General features: G+C 45.3%; 35 non-coding genes across 35 annotated transcripts; all 35 read right to left on the minus strand.

The window, feature by feature from the left end:
- Positions 1-1,046: 1,046 nt before the first annotated feature.
- On the minus strand, positions 1,047-1,118 carry TRNAP-UGG (transfer RNA proline (anticodon UGG)). The gene has a single exon. It is a non-coding gene; the product is annotated as a tRNA-Pro (tRNA).
- Positions 1,119-1,522: 404 nt separating this feature from the next.
- Positions 1,523-1,594, minus strand: TRNAP-UGG (transfer RNA proline (anticodon UGG)). Its single transcript has one exon. It is a non-coding gene; the product is annotated as a tRNA-Pro (tRNA).
- An 87-nt stretch (positions 1,595-1,681) lies between these two features.
- TRNAP-UGG (transfer RNA proline (anticodon UGG)) lies at positions 1,682-1,753 on the minus strand. Its single transcript has one exon. It is a non-coding gene; the product is annotated as a tRNA-Pro (tRNA).
- A 243-nt stretch (positions 1,754-1,996) lies between these two features.
- On the minus strand, positions 1,997-2,068 carry TRNAP-UGG (transfer RNA proline (anticodon UGG)). Its single transcript has one exon. It is a non-coding gene; the product is annotated as a tRNA-Pro (tRNA).
- An 87-nt stretch (positions 2,069-2,155) lies between these two features.
- On the minus strand, positions 2,156-2,227 carry TRNAP-UGG (transfer RNA proline (anticodon UGG)). Its single transcript has one exon. It is a non-coding gene; the product is annotated as a tRNA-Pro (tRNA).
- Positions 2,228-3,266: 1,039 nt separating this feature from the next.
- TRNAP-UGG (transfer RNA proline (anticodon UGG)) lies at positions 3,267-3,338 on the minus strand. Its single transcript has one exon. It is a non-coding gene; the product is annotated as a tRNA-Pro (tRNA).
- A 243-nt stretch (positions 3,339-3,581) lies between these two features.
- On the minus strand, positions 3,582-3,653 carry TRNAP-UGG (transfer RNA proline (anticodon UGG)). Its single transcript has one exon. It is a non-coding gene; the product is annotated as a tRNA-Pro (tRNA).
- Positions 3,654-3,740: 87 nt separating this feature from the next.
- On the minus strand, positions 3,741-3,812 carry TRNAP-UGG (transfer RNA proline (anticodon UGG)). Its single transcript has one exon. It is a non-coding gene; the product is annotated as a tRNA-Pro (tRNA).
- A 247-nt stretch (positions 3,813-4,059) lies between these two features.
- On the minus strand, positions 4,060-4,131 carry TRNAP-UGG (transfer RNA proline (anticodon UGG)). Its single transcript has one exon. It is a non-coding gene; the product is annotated as a tRNA-Pro (tRNA).
- Positions 4,132-4,218: 87 nt separating this feature from the next.
- On the minus strand, positions 4,219-4,290 carry TRNAP-UGG (transfer RNA proline (anticodon UGG)). Its single transcript has one exon. It is a non-coding gene; the product is annotated as a tRNA-Pro (tRNA).
- Positions 4,291-4,533: 243 nt separating this feature from the next.
- Positions 4,534-4,605, minus strand: TRNAP-UGG (transfer RNA proline (anticodon UGG)). Its single transcript has one exon. It is a non-coding gene; the product is annotated as a tRNA-Pro (tRNA).
- Positions 4,606-4,692: 87 nt separating this feature from the next.
- On the minus strand, positions 4,693-4,764 carry TRNAP-UGG (transfer RNA proline (anticodon UGG)). Its single transcript has one exon. It is a non-coding gene; the product is annotated as a tRNA-Pro (tRNA).
- A 1,039-nt stretch (positions 4,765-5,803) lies between these two features.
- TRNAP-UGG (transfer RNA proline (anticodon UGG)) lies at positions 5,804-5,875 on the minus strand. The gene has a single exon. It is a non-coding gene; the product is annotated as a tRNA-Pro (tRNA).
- A 243-nt stretch (positions 5,876-6,118) lies between these two features.
- On the minus strand, positions 6,119-6,190 carry TRNAP-UGG (transfer RNA proline (anticodon UGG)). Its single transcript has one exon. It is a non-coding gene; the product is annotated as a tRNA-Pro (tRNA).
- An 87-nt stretch (positions 6,191-6,277) lies between these two features.
- TRNAP-UGG (transfer RNA proline (anticodon UGG)) lies at positions 6,278-6,349 on the minus strand. Its single transcript has one exon. It is a non-coding gene; the product is annotated as a tRNA-Pro (tRNA).
- A 406-nt stretch (positions 6,350-6,755) lies between these two features.
- Positions 6,756-6,827, minus strand: TRNAP-UGG (transfer RNA proline (anticodon UGG)). Its single transcript has one exon. It is a non-coding gene; the product is annotated as a tRNA-Pro (tRNA).
- Positions 6,828-6,911: 84 nt separating this feature from the next.
- On the minus strand, positions 6,912-6,983 carry TRNAP-UGG (transfer RNA proline (anticodon UGG)). Its single transcript has one exon. It is a non-coding gene; the product is annotated as a tRNA-Pro (tRNA).
- A 720-nt stretch (positions 6,984-7,703) lies between these two features.
- On the minus strand, positions 7,704-7,775 carry TRNAP-UGG (transfer RNA proline (anticodon UGG)). Its single transcript has one exon. It is a non-coding gene; the product is annotated as a tRNA-Pro (tRNA).
- An 87-nt stretch (positions 7,776-7,862) lies between these two features.
- On the minus strand, positions 7,863-7,934 carry TRNAP-UGG (transfer RNA proline (anticodon UGG)). The gene has a single exon. It is a non-coding gene; the product is annotated as a tRNA-Pro (tRNA).
- Positions 7,935-8,340: 406 nt separating this feature from the next.
- On the minus strand, positions 8,341-8,412 carry TRNAP-UGG (transfer RNA proline (anticodon UGG)). The gene has a single exon. It is a non-coding gene; the product is annotated as a tRNA-Pro (tRNA).
- Positions 8,413-8,496: 84 nt separating this feature from the next.
- On the minus strand, positions 8,497-8,568 carry TRNAP-UGG (transfer RNA proline (anticodon UGG)). Its single transcript has one exon. It is a non-coding gene; the product is annotated as a tRNA-Pro (tRNA).
- A 564-nt stretch (positions 8,569-9,132) lies between these two features.
- On the minus strand, positions 9,133-9,204 carry TRNAP-UGG (transfer RNA proline (anticodon UGG)). The gene has a single exon. It is a non-coding gene; the product is annotated as a tRNA-Pro (tRNA).
- Positions 9,205-9,291: 87 nt separating this feature from the next.
- Positions 9,292-9,363, minus strand: TRNAP-UGG (transfer RNA proline (anticodon UGG)). The gene has a single exon. It is a non-coding gene; the product is annotated as a tRNA-Pro (tRNA).
- Positions 9,364-9,606: 243 nt separating this feature from the next.
- Positions 9,607-9,678, minus strand: TRNAP-UGG (transfer RNA proline (anticodon UGG)). The gene has a single exon. It is a non-coding gene; the product is annotated as a tRNA-Pro (tRNA).
- Positions 9,679-10,399: 721 nt separating this feature from the next.
- On the minus strand, positions 10,400-10,471 carry TRNAP-UGG (transfer RNA proline (anticodon UGG)). Its single transcript has one exon. It is a non-coding gene; the product is annotated as a tRNA-Pro (tRNA).
- Positions 10,472-10,873: 402 nt separating this feature from the next.
- Positions 10,874-10,945, minus strand: TRNAP-UGG (transfer RNA proline (anticodon UGG)). Its single transcript has one exon. It is a non-coding gene; the product is annotated as a tRNA-Pro (tRNA).
- Positions 10,946-11,032: 87 nt separating this feature from the next.
- Positions 11,033-11,104, minus strand: TRNAP-UGG (transfer RNA proline (anticodon UGG)). The gene has a single exon. It is a non-coding gene; the product is annotated as a tRNA-Pro (tRNA).
- A 243-nt stretch (positions 11,105-11,347) lies between these two features.
- Positions 11,348-11,419, minus strand: TRNAP-UGG (transfer RNA proline (anticodon UGG)). The gene has a single exon. It is a non-coding gene; the product is annotated as a tRNA-Pro (tRNA).
- Positions 11,420-11,981: 562 nt separating this feature from the next.
- Positions 11,982-12,053, minus strand: TRNAP-UGG (transfer RNA proline (anticodon UGG)). Its single transcript has one exon. It is a non-coding gene; the product is annotated as a tRNA-Pro (tRNA).
- Positions 12,054-12,296: 243 nt separating this feature from the next.
- Positions 12,297-12,368, minus strand: TRNAP-UGG (transfer RNA proline (anticodon UGG)). Its single transcript has one exon. It is a non-coding gene; the product is annotated as a tRNA-Pro (tRNA).
- Positions 12,369-13,089: 721 nt separating this feature from the next.
- Positions 13,090-13,161, minus strand: TRNAP-UGG (transfer RNA proline (anticodon UGG)). Its single transcript has one exon. It is a non-coding gene; the product is annotated as a tRNA-Pro (tRNA).
- A 243-nt stretch (positions 13,162-13,404) lies between these two features.
- On the minus strand, positions 13,405-13,476 carry TRNAP-UGG (transfer RNA proline (anticodon UGG)). Its single transcript has one exon. It is a non-coding gene; the product is annotated as a tRNA-Pro (tRNA).
- A 721-nt stretch (positions 13,477-14,197) lies between these two features.
- TRNAP-UGG (transfer RNA proline (anticodon UGG)) lies at positions 14,198-14,269 on the minus strand. The gene has a single exon. It is a non-coding gene; the product is annotated as a tRNA-Pro (tRNA).
- Positions 14,270-14,353: 84 nt separating this feature from the next.
- Positions 14,354-14,425, minus strand: TRNAP-UGG (transfer RNA proline (anticodon UGG)). The gene has a single exon. It is a non-coding gene; the product is annotated as a tRNA-Pro (tRNA).
- A 564-nt stretch (positions 14,426-14,989) lies between these two features.
- TRNAP-UGG (transfer RNA proline (anticodon UGG)) lies at positions 14,990-15,061 on the minus strand. The gene has a single exon. It is a non-coding gene; the product is annotated as a tRNA-Pro (tRNA).
- Positions 15,062-15,833: the final 772 nt, after the last annotated feature.

Here is a 15,833-nt window from a genome sequence, read left to right on the forward strand (position 1 = left end):
CCAACGGACCTGCATGACACTAAAACATGCTAAACTCATAGGCCTACAATTAAACTAGTTGCATTATAATAGTCACTAAATTACTTCTGCAAAACTCGGGTCCGTCCGGGATTTGAACCCGAGTCCACTCGCACCCAAAGCGAGTATCATACCCCTAGACGAAAGGACCTGCATGGCACCGAAACATGCTAAACTCAAAGGACTACAATTAAACTAGTTGCATTTTAATAGTCACTAAATTTCTTCTGCAAAACTCGGGTCCGTCCGGGATTTGAACCCGGTACCACTCACACCCAAAGCGAGTATCATACCCCTAGACCAACGGACCTGTATGACACTGAAACATGCTAAACTCATAGGCCTACAATTTTACTATTTGTGTTTAAATAGTCAATCGCTTCTGCCAAAACTCGGGTCCGTCCGGGATTTTAACCCGGGACCACTCGCACCCAAAGCGAGTATCATAACCCTAGACCAACAAACCAAGTGTGACACTGAAACATGCTAAACTCATAGGCCTACAATTAAACTAGTTGCATTATAATAGTCACTAAATTATTTCTGCAAAACTCGGGTCCGTCCGGGATTTGAACCCGAGTCCACTCGCACCCAAAGCGAGTATCATACCCCTAGACCGACGGACCTGCATGGCACCGAAACATGCCAAACTCGAAGGACTACAATTTAACTAATTGCATTTTAATAGTCACTAAATTACTTCTGCAAAACTCGGGTCCATCCGGGATTTGAACCCGGGACCACTCGCACCCAAAGCGAGTATCATACTCCTAGACCAACGGACCTGCATGGCACCGAAACATGCTAAACTCAAAGGACTACAATTTAACTAGTTGCATTTTAATAGTCACTAAATTACTTCTGCAAAACTCGGGTCCGTCCGGGATTTGAACCCGGGACCACTCGCACCCAAAGCGAGTAGCATACCCCTAGACCAACGGACCTGTATGACACTGAAACATGCTAAACTCATAGGCCGACAATTTTACTATTTGTGTTTAAATAGTCAATCGCTTCTGCCAAAACTCGGGTCCGTCCGGGATTTTAACCCGGGACCACTCGCACCCAAAGCGAGTATCATACCCCTAGACCAACGGACCTGCATGACACTGAAACATGCTAAACTCATAGGCCTACAATTTAACTAGTTGCAGTTTAATAGTCACTAAATTACTTCTGCAAAACTCGGGTCCGTCCAGGATTTGAACCCGGGACCACTCTCACCCAAAGCGAGTATCATACCCCTAGGCCAACGGACCTGCATGACACTGAAACATGCTAAACTCATAGGCCTACAATTAAACTAGTTGCATTATAATAGTCACTAAATTACTTCTGCAAAACTCGGTCCGTCAGGGATTTGAACCCGAGTCCACTCGCACCCAAAGCGAGTATCATACCCCTAGACCAAAGGACCTGCATGGCACCGAAACATGCTAAACTCAAAGGACTACAATTTAACTAATTGCATTTTAATAGTCACTAAATTACTTCTGCAAAACTCCGGTCCGTCCGGGATTTGAACCCGGGACCACTCGCACCCAAAGCGAGTATCATACTCCTAGACCAACGGACCTGCATGACACTAAAACATGCTAAACTCATAGGCCTACAATTAAACTAGTTGCATTTTAATAGTCACTAAATTACTCCTACAAAACTCGGGTCCGTCCGGGATTTGAACCCGGGACCACTCGCACCCAAAGCGAGTATCATACCCCTAGACCAACGGACCTGTATGACACTGAAACATGCTAAACTCATAGGCCTACAATTTTACTATTTGTGTTTAAATAGTCAATCGCTTCTGCCAAAACTCGGGTCCGTCCGGGATTTTAACCCGGGACCACTCGCACCCAAAGCGAGTATCATACTCCTAGACCAACGGACCTGCATGACACTAAAACATGCTAAACTCATAGGCCTACAATTAAACTAGTTGCATTTTAATAGTCACTAAATTACTCCTACAAAACTCGGGTCCGTCCGGGATTTGAACCCGGGACCACTCGCACCCAAAGCGAGTATCATACCCCTAGACCAACGGACCTGCATGGCACCGAAACATGCTAAACTCAAAGGACTGCAATTTAACTAGTTGCATTTTAATAGTCACTAAATTACTTCTGCAAAACTCGGGTCCGTCCGGGATTTGAACCCGGGACCACTCGCACCCAAAGCGAGTATCATACCCCTAGACCAACGGACCAAGTATGACACTGAAACATGCTAAACTCATAGGCCTACAATTAAACTAGTTGCATTATAATAGTCACTAAATTACTTCTGCAAAACTCGGGTCCGTCCGGGATTTGAACCCGAGTCCACTCGCACCCAAAGCGAGTATCATACCCCTAGACCGACGGACCTGCGTGGCACCGAAACATGCCAAACTCGAAGGACTACAATTTAACTAATTGCATTTTAATAGTCACTAAATTACTTCTGCAAAACTCGGGTCCATCCGGGATTTGAACCCGGGACCACTCGCACCCAAAGCGAGTATCATACTCCTAGACCAACGGACCTGCATGGCACCGAAACATGCTAAACTCAAAGGACTACAATTTAACTAGTTGCATTTTAATAGTCACTAAATTACTTCTGCAAAACTCGGGTCCGTCCGGGATTTGAACCCAGGACCACTCGCACCCAAAGCGAGTATCATACCCCTGGACCAACGGACCTGTATGACACTGAAACATGCTAAACTCATAGGCCTACAATTTTACTATTTGTGATTAAATAGTCAATCGCTTCTGCCAAAACTCGGGTCCGTCCGGGATTTTAACCCGGGACCACTCGCACCCAAAGCGAGTATCATAACCCTAGACCAACGGACCTGCATGACACTGAAACATGCTAAACTCATAGGCCTACAATTTAACTAGTTGCAGTTTAATAGTCACTAAATTACTTCTGCAAAACTCGGGTCCGTCCGGGATTTGAACCCGGGACCACTCTCACCCAAAGCGAGTATCATACCCCTAGGCCAACGGACCTGCATGACACTGAAACATGCTAAACTCATAGGCCTACAATTTAACTAGTTGCATTTTAATATTCACTAAATTACTTCTGCAAAACTCGGTCCGTCCGGGATTTGAACCCGGTAGCACTCACACCCGTAGCGAGTATCATAACCCTAGACCAACAAACCAAGTATGACACTGAAACATGCTAAACTCATAGGCCTACAATTAAACTAGTTGCATTATAATAGTCACTAAATTACTTCTGCAAAACTCGGGTCCGTCCGGGATTTGAACCCGAGTCCACTCGCACCCAAAGCGAGTATCATACCCCTAGACCAACGGACCTGTATGACACTGAAACATGCTAAACTCATAGGCCTACAATTTTACTATTTGTGTTTAAATAGTCAATCGCTTCTGCCAAAACTCGGGTCCGTCCGGGATTTTAACCCGGGACCACTCGCACCCAAAGCGAGTATCATACTCCTAGACCAACGGACCTGCATCACACTAAAACATGCTAAACTCATAGGCCTACAATTAAACTAGTTGCATTTTAATAGTCACTAAATTACTCCTACAAAACTCTGGTCCGTCCGGGATTTGAACCCGGGACCACTCGCACCCAAAGCGAGTATCATACCCCTAGACCAACGGACCTGCATGGCACCGAAACATGCTAAACTCAAAGGACTACAATTTAACTAGTTGCATTTTAATAGTCACTAAATTACTTCTGCAAAACTCGGGTCCGTCCGGGATTTGAACCCGGGACCACTCGCACCCAAAGCGAGTATCATACCCCTAGACCAACGGACCAAGTATGACACTGAAACATGCTAAACTCATAGGCCTACAATTAAACTAGTTGCATTATAATAGTCACTAAATTACTTCTGCAAAACTCGGGTCCGTCCGGGATTTGAACCCGAGTCCACTCGCACCCAAAGCGAGTATCATACCCCTAGACCAAAGGACCTGCATGGCACCGAAACATGCTAAACTCAAAGGACTACAATTTAACTAATTGCATTTTAATAGTCACTAAATTACTTCTGCAAAACTCCGGTCCGTCCGGGATTTGAACCCGGGACCACTCGCACCCAAAGCGAGTATCATACTCCTAGACCAACGGACCTGCATGACACTAAAACATGCTAAACTCACAGGCCTACAATTAAACTAGTTGCATTTTAATAGTCACTAAATTACTCCTACAAAACTCGGGTCCGTCCGGGATTTGAACCCGGGACCACTCGCACCCAAAGCGAGTATCATACCCCTAGACCAACGGACCTGTATGACACTGAAACATGCTAAACTCATAGGCCTACAATTTTACTATTTGTGTTTAAATAGTCAATCGCTTCTGCCAAAACTCGGGTCCGTCCGGGATTTTAACCCGGGACCACTCGCACCCAAAGCGAGTATCATACTCCTAGACCAACGGACCTGCATGACACTAAAACATGCTAAACTCATAGGCCTACAATTAAACTAGTTGCATTTTAATAGTCACTAAATTACTCCTACAAAACTCGGGTCCGTCCGGGATTTGAACCCGGGACCACTCGCACCCAAAGCGAGTATCATACCCCTAGACCAACGGACCTGCATGGCACCGAAACATGCTAAACTCAAAGGACTGCAATTTAACTAGTTGCATTTTAATAGTCACTAAATTACTTCTGCAAAACTCGGGTCCGTCCGGGATTTGAACCCGGGACCACTCGCACCCAAAGCGAGTATCATACCCCTAGACCAACGGACCAAGTATGACACTGAAACATGCTAAACTCATAGGCCTACAATTAAACTAGTTGCATTATAATAGTCACTAAATTACTTCTGCAAAACTCGGGTCCGTCCGGGATTTGAACCCGAGTCCACTCGCACCCAAAGCGAGTATCATACCCCTAGACCGACGGACCTGCGTGGCACCGAAACATGCCAAACTCGAAGGACTACAATTTAACTAATTGCATTTTAATAGTCACTAAATTACTTCTGCAAAACTCGGGTCCATCCGGGATTTGAACCCGGGACCACTCGCACCCAAAGCGAGTATCATACTCCTAGACCAACGGACCTGCATGGCACCGAAACATGCTAAACTCAAAGGACTACAATTTAACTAGTTGCATTTTAATAGTCACTAAATTACTTCTGCAAAACTCGGGTCCGTCCGGGATTTGAACCCAGGACCACTCGCACCCAAAGCGAGTATCATACCCCTGGACCAACGGACCTGTATGACACTGAAACATGCTAAACTCATAGGCCTACAATTTTACTATTTGTGATTAAATAGTCAATCGCTTCTGCCAAAACTCGGGTCCGTCCGGGATTTTAACCCGGGACCACTCGCACCCAAAGCGAGTATCATAACCCTAGACCAACGGACCTGCATGACACTGAAACATGCTAAACTCATAGGCCTACAATTTAACTAGTTGCAGTTTAATAGTCACTAAATTACTTCTGCAAAACTCGGGTCCGTCCGGGATTTGAACCCGGGACCACTCTCACCCAAAGCGAGTATCATACCCCTAGGCCAACGGACCTGCATGACACTGAAACATGCTAAACTCATAGGCCTACAATTTAACTAGTTGCATTTTAATATTCACTAAATTACTTCTGCAAAACTCGGTCCGTCCGGGATTTGAACCCGGTAGCACTCACACCCGAGGCGAGTATCATAACCCTAGACCAACAAACCAAGTATGACACTGAAACATGCTAAACTCATAGGCCTACAATTAAACTAGTTGCATTATAATAGTCACTAAATTACTTCTGCAAAACTCGGGTCCGTCCGGGATTTGAACCCGAGTCCACTCGCACCCAAAGCGAGTATCATACCCCTAGACCAACGGACCTGTATGACACTGAAACATGCTAAACTCATAGGCCTACAATTTTACTATTTGTGTTTAAATAGTCAATCGCTTCTGCCAAAACTCGGGTCCGTCCGGGATTTTAACCCGGGACCACTCGCACCCAAAGCGAGTATCATACTCCTAGACCAACGGACCTGCATGACACTAAAACATGCTAAACTCATAGGCCTACAATTAAACTAGTTGCATTTTAATAGTCACTAAATTACTCCTACAAAACTCTGGTCCGTCCGGGATTTGAACCCGGGACCACTCGCACCCAAAGCGAGTATCATACCCCTAGACCAACGGACCTGCATGGCACCGAAACATGCTAAACTCAAAGGACTACAATTTAACTAGTTGCATTTTAATAGTCACTAAATTACTTCTGCAAAACTCGGGTCCGTCCGGGATTTGAACCCGGGACCACTCGCACCCAAAGCGAGTATCATACCCCTAGACCAACGGACCAAGTATGACACTGAAACATGCTAAACTCATAGGCCTACAATTAAACTAGTTGCATTATAATAGTCACTAAATTACTTCTGCAAAACTCGGGTCCGTCCGGGATTAGAACCCGAGTCCACTCGCACCCAAAGCGAGTATCATACCCCTAGACCGACGGACCTGCATGGCACCGAAACATGCCAAACTCGAAGGACTACAATTTAACTAATTGCATTTTAATAGTCACTAAATTACTTCTGCAAAACTCGGGTCCATCCGGGATTTGAACCCAGGACCACTCGCACCCAAAGCGAGTATCATACTCCTAGACCAACGGACCTGCATGGCACCGAAACATGCTAAACTGAAAGGACTACAATTTAACTAGTTGCATTTTAATAGTCACTAAATTACTTCTGCAAAACTCGGGTCCGTCCGGGATTTGAACCCAGGACCACTCGCACCCAAAGCGAGTATCATACCCCTAGACCAACGGACCTGTATGACACTGAAACATGCTAAACTCATAGGCCTACAATTTTACTATTTGTGTTTAAATAGTCAATCGCTTCTGCCAAAACTCGGGTCCGTCCGGGATTTTAACCCGGGACCACTCGCACCCAAAGCGAGTATCATACCCCTAGACCAACGGACCTGCATGACACTGAAACATGCTAAACTCATAGGCCTACAATTTAACTAGTTGCAGTTTAATAGTCACTAAATTACTTCTGCAAAACTCGGGTCCGTCCGGGATTTGAACCCGGGACCACTCTCACCCAAAGCGAGTATCATACCCCTAGGCCAACGGACCTGCATGACACTGAAACATGCTAAACTCATAGGCCTACAATTTAACTAGTTGCATTTTAATAGTCACTAAATTACTTCTGCAAAACTCGGTCCGTCCGGGATTTGAACCCGGTAGCACTCACACCCGTAGCGAGTATCATAACCCTAGACCAACAAACCAAGTATGACACTGAAACATGCTAAACTCATAGGCCTACAATTAAACTAGTTGCATTATAATAGTCACTAAATTACTTCTGCAAAACTCGGGTCCGTCCGGGATTTGAACCCGAGTCCACTCGCACCCAAAGCGAGTATCATACCCCTAGACCAACGTACCTGTATGACACTGAAACATGCTAAACTCATAGGCCTACAATTTTACTATTTGTGTTTAAATAGTCAATCGCTTCTGCCAAAACTCGGGTCCGTCCGGGATTTTAACCCGGGACCACTCGCACCCAAAGCGAGTATCATACTCCTAGACCAACGGACCTGCATGACACTAAAACATGCTAAACTCATAGGCCTACAATTAAACTAGTTGCATTTTAATAGTCACTAAATTACTCCTACAAAACTCGGGTCCGTCCGGGATTTGAACCCGGGACCACTCGCACCCAAAGCGAGTATCATACCCCTAGACCAACGGACCTGCATGGCACCGAAACATGCTAAACTCAAAGGAGTACAATTTAACTAGTTGCATTTTAATAGTCACTAAATTACTTCTGCAAAACTCGGGTCCGTCCGGGATTTGAACCCGGGACCACTCGCACCCAAAGCGAGTATCATACCCCTAGACCAACGGACCAAGTATGACACTGAAACATGCTAAACTCATAGGCCTACAATTAAACTAGTTGCATTATAATAGTCACTAAATTACTTCTGCAAAACTCGGGTCCGTCCGGGATTTGAACCCGAGTCCACTCGCACCCAAAGCGAGTATCATACCCCTAGACCGACGGACCTGCATGGCACCGAAACATGCCAAACTCGAAGGACTACAATTTAACTAATTGCATTTTAATAGTCACTAAATTACTTCTGCAAAACTCGGGTCCATCCGGGATTTGAACCCGGGACCACTCGCACCCAAAGCGAGTATCATACTCCTAGACCAACGCACCTGCATGGCACCGAAACATGCTAAACTCAAAGGACTACAATTTAACTAGTTGCATTTTAATAGTCACTAAATTACTTCTGCAAAACTCGGGTCCGTCCGGGATTTGAACCCGGGACCACTCGCACCCAAAGCGAGTATCATACCCCTAGACCAACGGACCTGTATGACACTGAAACATGCTAAACTCATAGGCCTACAATTTTACTATTTGTGTTTAAATAGTCAATCGCTTCTGCCAAAACTCGGGTCCGTCCGGGATTTTAACCCGGGACCACTCGCACCCAAAGCGAGTATCATACCCCTAGACCAACGGACCTGCATGACACTGAAACATGCTAAACTCATAGGCCTACAATTTAACTAGTTGCAGTTTAATAGTCACTAAACTACTTCTGCAAAACTCGGGTCCGTCCGGGATTTGAACCCGGGACCACTCTCACCCAAAGCGAGTATCATACCCCTAGGCCAACGGACCTGCATGACACTGAAACATGCTAAACTCATAGGCCTACAATTTAACTAGTTGCATTTTAATAGTCACTAAATTACTTCTGCAAAACTCGGTCCGTCCGGGATTTGAACCCGGTAGCACTCACACCCGTAGCGAGTATCATAACCCTAGACCAACAAACCAAGTATGACACTGAAACATGCTAAACTCATAGGCCTACAATTAAACTAGTTGCATTATAATAGTCACTAAATTACTTCTGCAAAACTCGGGTCCGTCCGGGATTTGAACCCGAGTCCACTCGCACCCAAAGCGAGTATCATACCCCTAGACCAAAGGACCTGCATGGCACCGAAACATGCTAAACTCAAAGGACTACAATTTAACTAATTGCATTTTAATAGTCACTAAATTACTTCTGCAAAACTCCGGTCCGTCCGGGATTTGAACCCGGGACCACTCGCACCCAAAGCGAGTATCATACTCCTAGACCAACGGACCTGCATGACACTAAAACATGCTAAACTCATAGGCCTACAATTAAACTAGTTGCATTTTAATAGTCACTAAATTACTCCTACAAAACTCGGGTCCGTCCGGGATTTGAACCCGGGACCACTCGCACCCAAAGCGAGTATCATACCCCTAGACCAACGGACCTGTATGACACTGAAACATGCTAAACTCATAGGCCTACAATTTTACTATTTGTGTTTAAATAGTCAATCGCTTCTGCCAAAACTCGGGTCCGTCCGGGATTTTAACCCGGGACCACTCGCACCCAAAGCGAGTATCATACTCCTAGACCAACGGACCTGCATGACACTAAAACATGCTAAACTCATAGGCCTACAATTAAACTAGTTGCATTTTAATAGTCACTAAATTACTCCTACAAAACTCGGGTCCGTCCGGGATTTGAACCCGGGACCACTCGCACCCAAAGCGAGTATCATACCCCTAGACCAACGGACCTGCATGGCACCGAAACATGCTAAACTCAAAGGACTACAATTTAACTAGTTGCATTTTAATAGTCACTAAATTACTTCTGCAAAACTCGGGTCCGTCCGGGATTTGAACCCGGGACCACTGGCACCCAAAGCGAGTATCATACCCCTAGACCAACGGACCTGTATGACACTGAAACATGCTAAACTCATAGGCCTACAATTTTACTATTTGTGTTTAAATAGTCAATCGCTTCTGCCAAAACTCGGGTCCGTCCGGGATTTTAACCCGGGACCACTCGCACCCAAAGCGAGTATCATAACCCTAGACCAACAAACCAAGTATGACACTGAAACATGCTAAACTCATAGGCCTACAATTAAACTAGTTGCATTATAATAGTCACTAAATTACTTCTGCAAAACTCGGGTCCGTCCGGGATTTGAACCCGAGTCCACTCGCACCCAAAGCGAGTATCAAACCCCTAGACCGACGGACCTGCATGGCACCGAAACATGCCAAACTCGAAGGACTACAATTTAACTAATTGCATTTTAATAGTCACTAAATTACTTCTGCAAAACTCGGGTCCATCCGGGATTTGAACCCGGGACCACTCGCACCCAAAGCGAGTATCATACTCCTAGACCAACGGACCTGCATGGCACCGAAACATGCTAAACTCAAAGGACTACAATTTAACTAGTTGCATTTTAATAGTCACTAAATTACTTCTGCAAAACTCGGGTCCGTCCGGGATTTGAACCCGGGACCACTCGCACCCAAAGCGAGTATCATACCCCTAGACCAACGGACCTGTATGAAAATGAAACATGCTAAACTCATAGGCCTACAATTTTACTATTTGTGTTTAAATAGTCAATCGCTTCTGCCAAAACTCGGGTCCGTCCGGGATTTTAACCCGGGACCACTCGCACCCAAAGCGAGTATCATACTCCTAGACCAACGGACCTGCATGACACTGAAACATGCTAAACTCATAGGCCTACAATTAAACTAGTTGCATTATAATAGTCACTAAATTACTTCTGCAAAACTCGGGTCCGTCCGGGATTTGAACCCGAGTCCACTCGCACCCAAAGCGAGTATCATACCCCTAGACCAAAGGACCTGCATGGCACCGAAACATGCTAAACTCAAAGGACTACAATTTAACTAATTGCATTTTAATAGTCACTAAATTACTTCTGCAAAACTCCGGTCCGTCCGGGATTTGAACCCGGGACCACTCGCACCCAAAGCGAGTATCATACTCCTAGACCAACGGACCTGCATGACACTAAAACATGCTAAACTCATAGGCCTACAATTAAACTAGTTGCATTTTAATAGTCACTAAATTACTCCTACAAAACTCGGGTCCGTCCGGGATTTGAACCCGGGACCACTCGCACCCAAAGCGAGTATCATACCCCTAGACCAACGGACCTGTATGACACTGAAACATGCTAAACTCATAGGCCTACAATTTTACTATTTGTGTTTAAATAGTCAATCGCTTCTGCCAAAACTCGGGTCCGTCCGGGATTTTAACCCGGGACCACTCGCACCCAAAGCGAGTATCATACTCCTAGACCAACGGACCTGCATGACACTAAAACATGCTAAACTCATAGGCCTACAATTAAACTAGTTGCATTTTAATAGTCACTAAATTACTCCTACAAAACTCGGGTCCGTCCGGGATTTGAACCCGGGACCACTCGCACCCAAAGCGAGTATCATACCCCTAGACCAACGGACCTGCATGGCACCGAAACATGCTAAACTCAAAGGACTACAATTTAACTAGTTGCATTTTAATAGTCACTAAATTACTTCTGCAAAACTCGGGTCCGTCCGGGATTTGAACCCGGGACCACTGGCACCCAAAGCGAGTATCATACCCCTAGACCAACGGACCTGTATGACACTGAAACATGCTAAACTCATAGGCCTACAATTTTACTATTTGTGTTTAAATAGTCAATCGCTTCTGCCAAAACTCGGGTCCGTCCGGGATTTTAACCCGGGACCACTCGCACCCAAAGCGAGTATCATAACCCTAGACCAACAAACCAAGTATGACACTGAAACATGCTAAACTCATAGGCCTACAATTAAACTAGTTGCATTATAATAGTCACTAAATTACTTCTGCAAAACTCGGGTCCGTCCGGGATTTGAACCCGGGACCACTCGCACCCAAAGCGAGTATCATACTCCTAGACCAACGGACCTGCATGACACTAAAACATGCTAAACTCATAGGCCTACAATTAAACTAGTTGCATTTTAATAGTCACTAAATTACTCCTACAAAACTCGGGTCCGTCCGGGATTTGAACCCGGGACCACTCGCACCCAAAGCGAGTATCATACCCCTAGACCAACGGACCTGTATGACACTGAAACATGCTAAACTCATAGGCCTACAATTTTACTATTTGTGTTTAAATAGTCAATCGCTTCTGCCAAAACTCGGGTCCGTCCGGGATTTTAACCCGGGACCACTCGCACCCAAAGCGAGTATCATACTCCTAGACCAACGGACCTGCATGACACTAAAACATGCTAAACTCATAGGCCTACAATTAAACTAGTTGCATTTTAATAGTCACTAAATTACTCCTACAAAACTCGGGTACGTCCGGGATTTGAACCCGGGACCACTCGCACCCAAAGCGAGTATCATACCACTAGACCAACGGACCTGCATGGCACCGAAACATGCTAAACTCAAAGGACTACAATTTAACTAGTTGCATTTTAATAGTCACTAAATTACTTCTGCAAAACTCGGGTCCGTCCGGGATTTGAACCCGGGACCACTGGCACCCAAAGCGAGTATCATACCCCTAGACCAACGGACCTGTATGACACTGAAACATGCTAAACTCATAGGCCTACAATTTTACTATTTGTGTTTAAATAGTCAATCGCTTCTGCCAAAACTCGGGTCTGTCCGGGATTTTAACCCGGGACCACTCGCACCCAAAGCGAGTATCATAACCCTAGACCAACAAACCAAGTATGACACTGAAACATGCTAAACTCATAGGCCTACAATTAAACTAGTTGCATTATAATAGTCACTAAATTACTTCTGCAAAACTCGGGTCCGTCCGGGATTTGAACCCGAGTCCACTCGCACCCAAAGCGAGTATCATACCCCTAGACCGACGGACCTGCATGGCACCGAAACATGCCAAACTCGAAGGACTACAATTTAACTAATTGCATTTTAATAGTCACTAAATTACTTCTGCAAAACTCGGGTCCATCCGGGATTTGAACCCGGGACCACTCGCACCCAAAGCGAGTATCATACTCCTAGACCAACGGACCTGCATGGCACCGAAACATGCTAAACTCAAAGGACTACAATTTAACTAGTTGCATTTTAATAGTCACTAAATTACTTCTGCAAAACTCGGGTCCGTCCGGGAATTGAACCCGGGACCACTCGCACCCAAAGCGAGTATCATACCCCTAGACCAACGGACCTGTATGACACTGAAACATGCTAAACTCATAGGCCTACAATTTTACTATTTGTGTTTAAATAGTCAATCGCTTCTGCCAAAACTCGGGTCCGTCCGGGATTTTAACCCGGGACCACTCGCACCCAAAGCGAGTATCATACTCCTAGACCAACGGACCTGCATGACACTAAAACATGCTAAACTCATAGGCCTACAATTAAACTAGTTGCATTTTAATAGTCACTAAATTACTCCTACAAAACTCGGGTACGTCCGGGATTTGAACCCGGGACCACTCGCACCCAAAGCGAGTATCATACCACTAGACCAACGGACCTGCATGGCACCGAAACATGCTAAACTCAAAGGACTACAATTTAACTAGTTGCATTTTAATAGTCACTAAATTACTTCTGCAAAACTCGGGTCCGTCCGGGATTTGAACCCGGGACCACTGGCACCCAAAGCGAGTATCATACCCCTAGACCAACGGACCTGTATGACACTGAAACATGCTAAACTCATAGGCCTACAATTTTACTATTTGTGTTTAAATAGTCAATCGCTTCTGCCAAAACTCGGGTCTGTCCGGGATTTTAACCCGGGACCACTCGCACCCAAAGCGAGTATCATAACCCTAGACCAACAAACCAAGTATGACACTGAAACATGCTAAACTCATAGGCCTACAATTAAACTAGTTGCATTATAATAGTCACTAAATTACTTCTGCAAAACTCGGGTCCGTCCGGGATTTGAACCCGAGTCCACTCGCACCCAAAGCGAGTATCATACCCCTAGACCGACGGACCTGCATGGCACCGAAACATGCCAAACTCGAAGGACTACAATTTAACTAATTGCATTTTAATAGTCACTAAATTACTTCTGCAAAACTCGGGTCCAACCGGGATTTGAACCCGGGACCACTCGCACCCAAAGCGAGTATCATACTCCTAGACCAACGGACCTGCATGGCACCGAAACATGCTAAACTCAAAGGACTACAATTTAACTAGTTGCATTTTAATAGTCACTAAATTACTTCTGCAAAACTCGGGTCCGTCCGGGAATTGAACCCGGGACCACTCGCACCCAAAGCGAGTATCATACCCCTAGACCAACGGACCTGTATGACACTGAAACATGCTAAACTCATAGGCCTACAATTTTACTATTTGTGTTTAAATAGTCAATCGCTTCTGCCAAAACTCGGGTCCGTCCGGGATTTTAACCCGGGACCACTCGCACCCAAAGCGAGTATCATACCCCTAGACCAACGGACCTGCATGACACTGAAACATGCTAAACTCATAGACCTACAATTTAACTAGTTGCAGTTTAATAGTCACTAAATTACTTCTGCAAAACTCGGGTCCGTCCGGGATTTGAACCCGGGACCACTCTCACCCAAAGCGAGTATCATACCCCTAGGCCAACGGACCTGCATGACACTGAAACATGCTAAACTCATAGGCCTACAATTTAACTAGTTGCATTTTAATAGTCACTAAATTACTTCTGCAAAACTCGGTCCGTCCGGGATTTGAACCCGGTAGCACTCACACCCGTAGCGAGTATCATAACCCTAGACCAACAAACCAAGTATGACACTGAAACATGCTAAACTCATAGGCCTACAATTAAACTAGTTGCATTATAATAGTCACTAAATTACTTCTGCAAAACTCGGGTCCGTCCGGGATTTGAACTCGAGTCCACTCGCACCCAAAGCGAGTATCATACCCCTAGACCAAAGGACCTGCATGGCACCGAAACATGCTAAACTCAAAGGACTACAATTTAACTAATTGCATTTTAATAGTCACTAAATTACTTCTGCAAAACTCCGGTCCGTCCGGGATTTGAACCCGGGACCACTCGCACCCAAAGCGAGTATCATACTCCTAGACCAACGGACCTGCATGACACTAAAACATGCTAAACTCATAGGCCTACAATTAAACTAGTTGCATTTTAATAGTCACTAAATTACTCCTACAAAACTTGGGTCCGTCCGGGATTTGAATCCGGGACCACTCGCACCCAAAGCGAGTATCATACCCCTAGACCAACGGACCTGTATGACACTGAAACATGCTAAACTCATAGGCCTACAATTTTACTATTTGTGTTTAAATAGTCAATCGCTTCTGCCAAAACTCGGGTCCGTCCGGGATTTTAACCCGGGACCACTCGCACCCAAAGCGAGTATCATACTCCTAGACCAACGGACCTGCATGACACTAAAACATGCTAAACTCATAGGCCTACAATTAAACTAGTTGCATTTTAATAGTCACTAAATTACTCCTACAAAACTCGGGTCTGTCCGGGATTTGAACCCGGGACCACTCGCACCCAAAGCGAGTATCATACCCCTAGACCAACGGACCTGTATGACACAGAAACATGCTAAACTCATAGGCCTACAATTTTACTATTTGTGTTTAAATAGTCAATCGCTTCTGCCAAAACTCGGGTCCGTCCGGGATTTGAACCCGGTACCACTCACACCCAAAGCGAGTATCATACCCCTAGACCAACGGACCTGTATGACACTGAAACATGCTAAACTCATAGGCCTACAATTTTACTATTTGTGTTTAAATAGTCAATCGCTTCTGCCAAAACTCGGGTCTGTCCGGGATTTTAACCCGGGACCACTCGCACCCAAAGCGAGTATCATAACCC

Source organism: Phalangium opilio, unplaced genomic scaffold (assembly GCF_054372755.1).
Source record: "Phalangium opilio isolate 3A_F unplaced genomic scaffold, DU_Popi_V2 ptg000060l_1, whole genome shotgun sequence".
Taxonomy (NCBI): Eukaryota; Metazoa; Arthropoda; class Arachnida; order Opiliones; family Phalangiidae; genus Phalangium; species Phalangium opilio.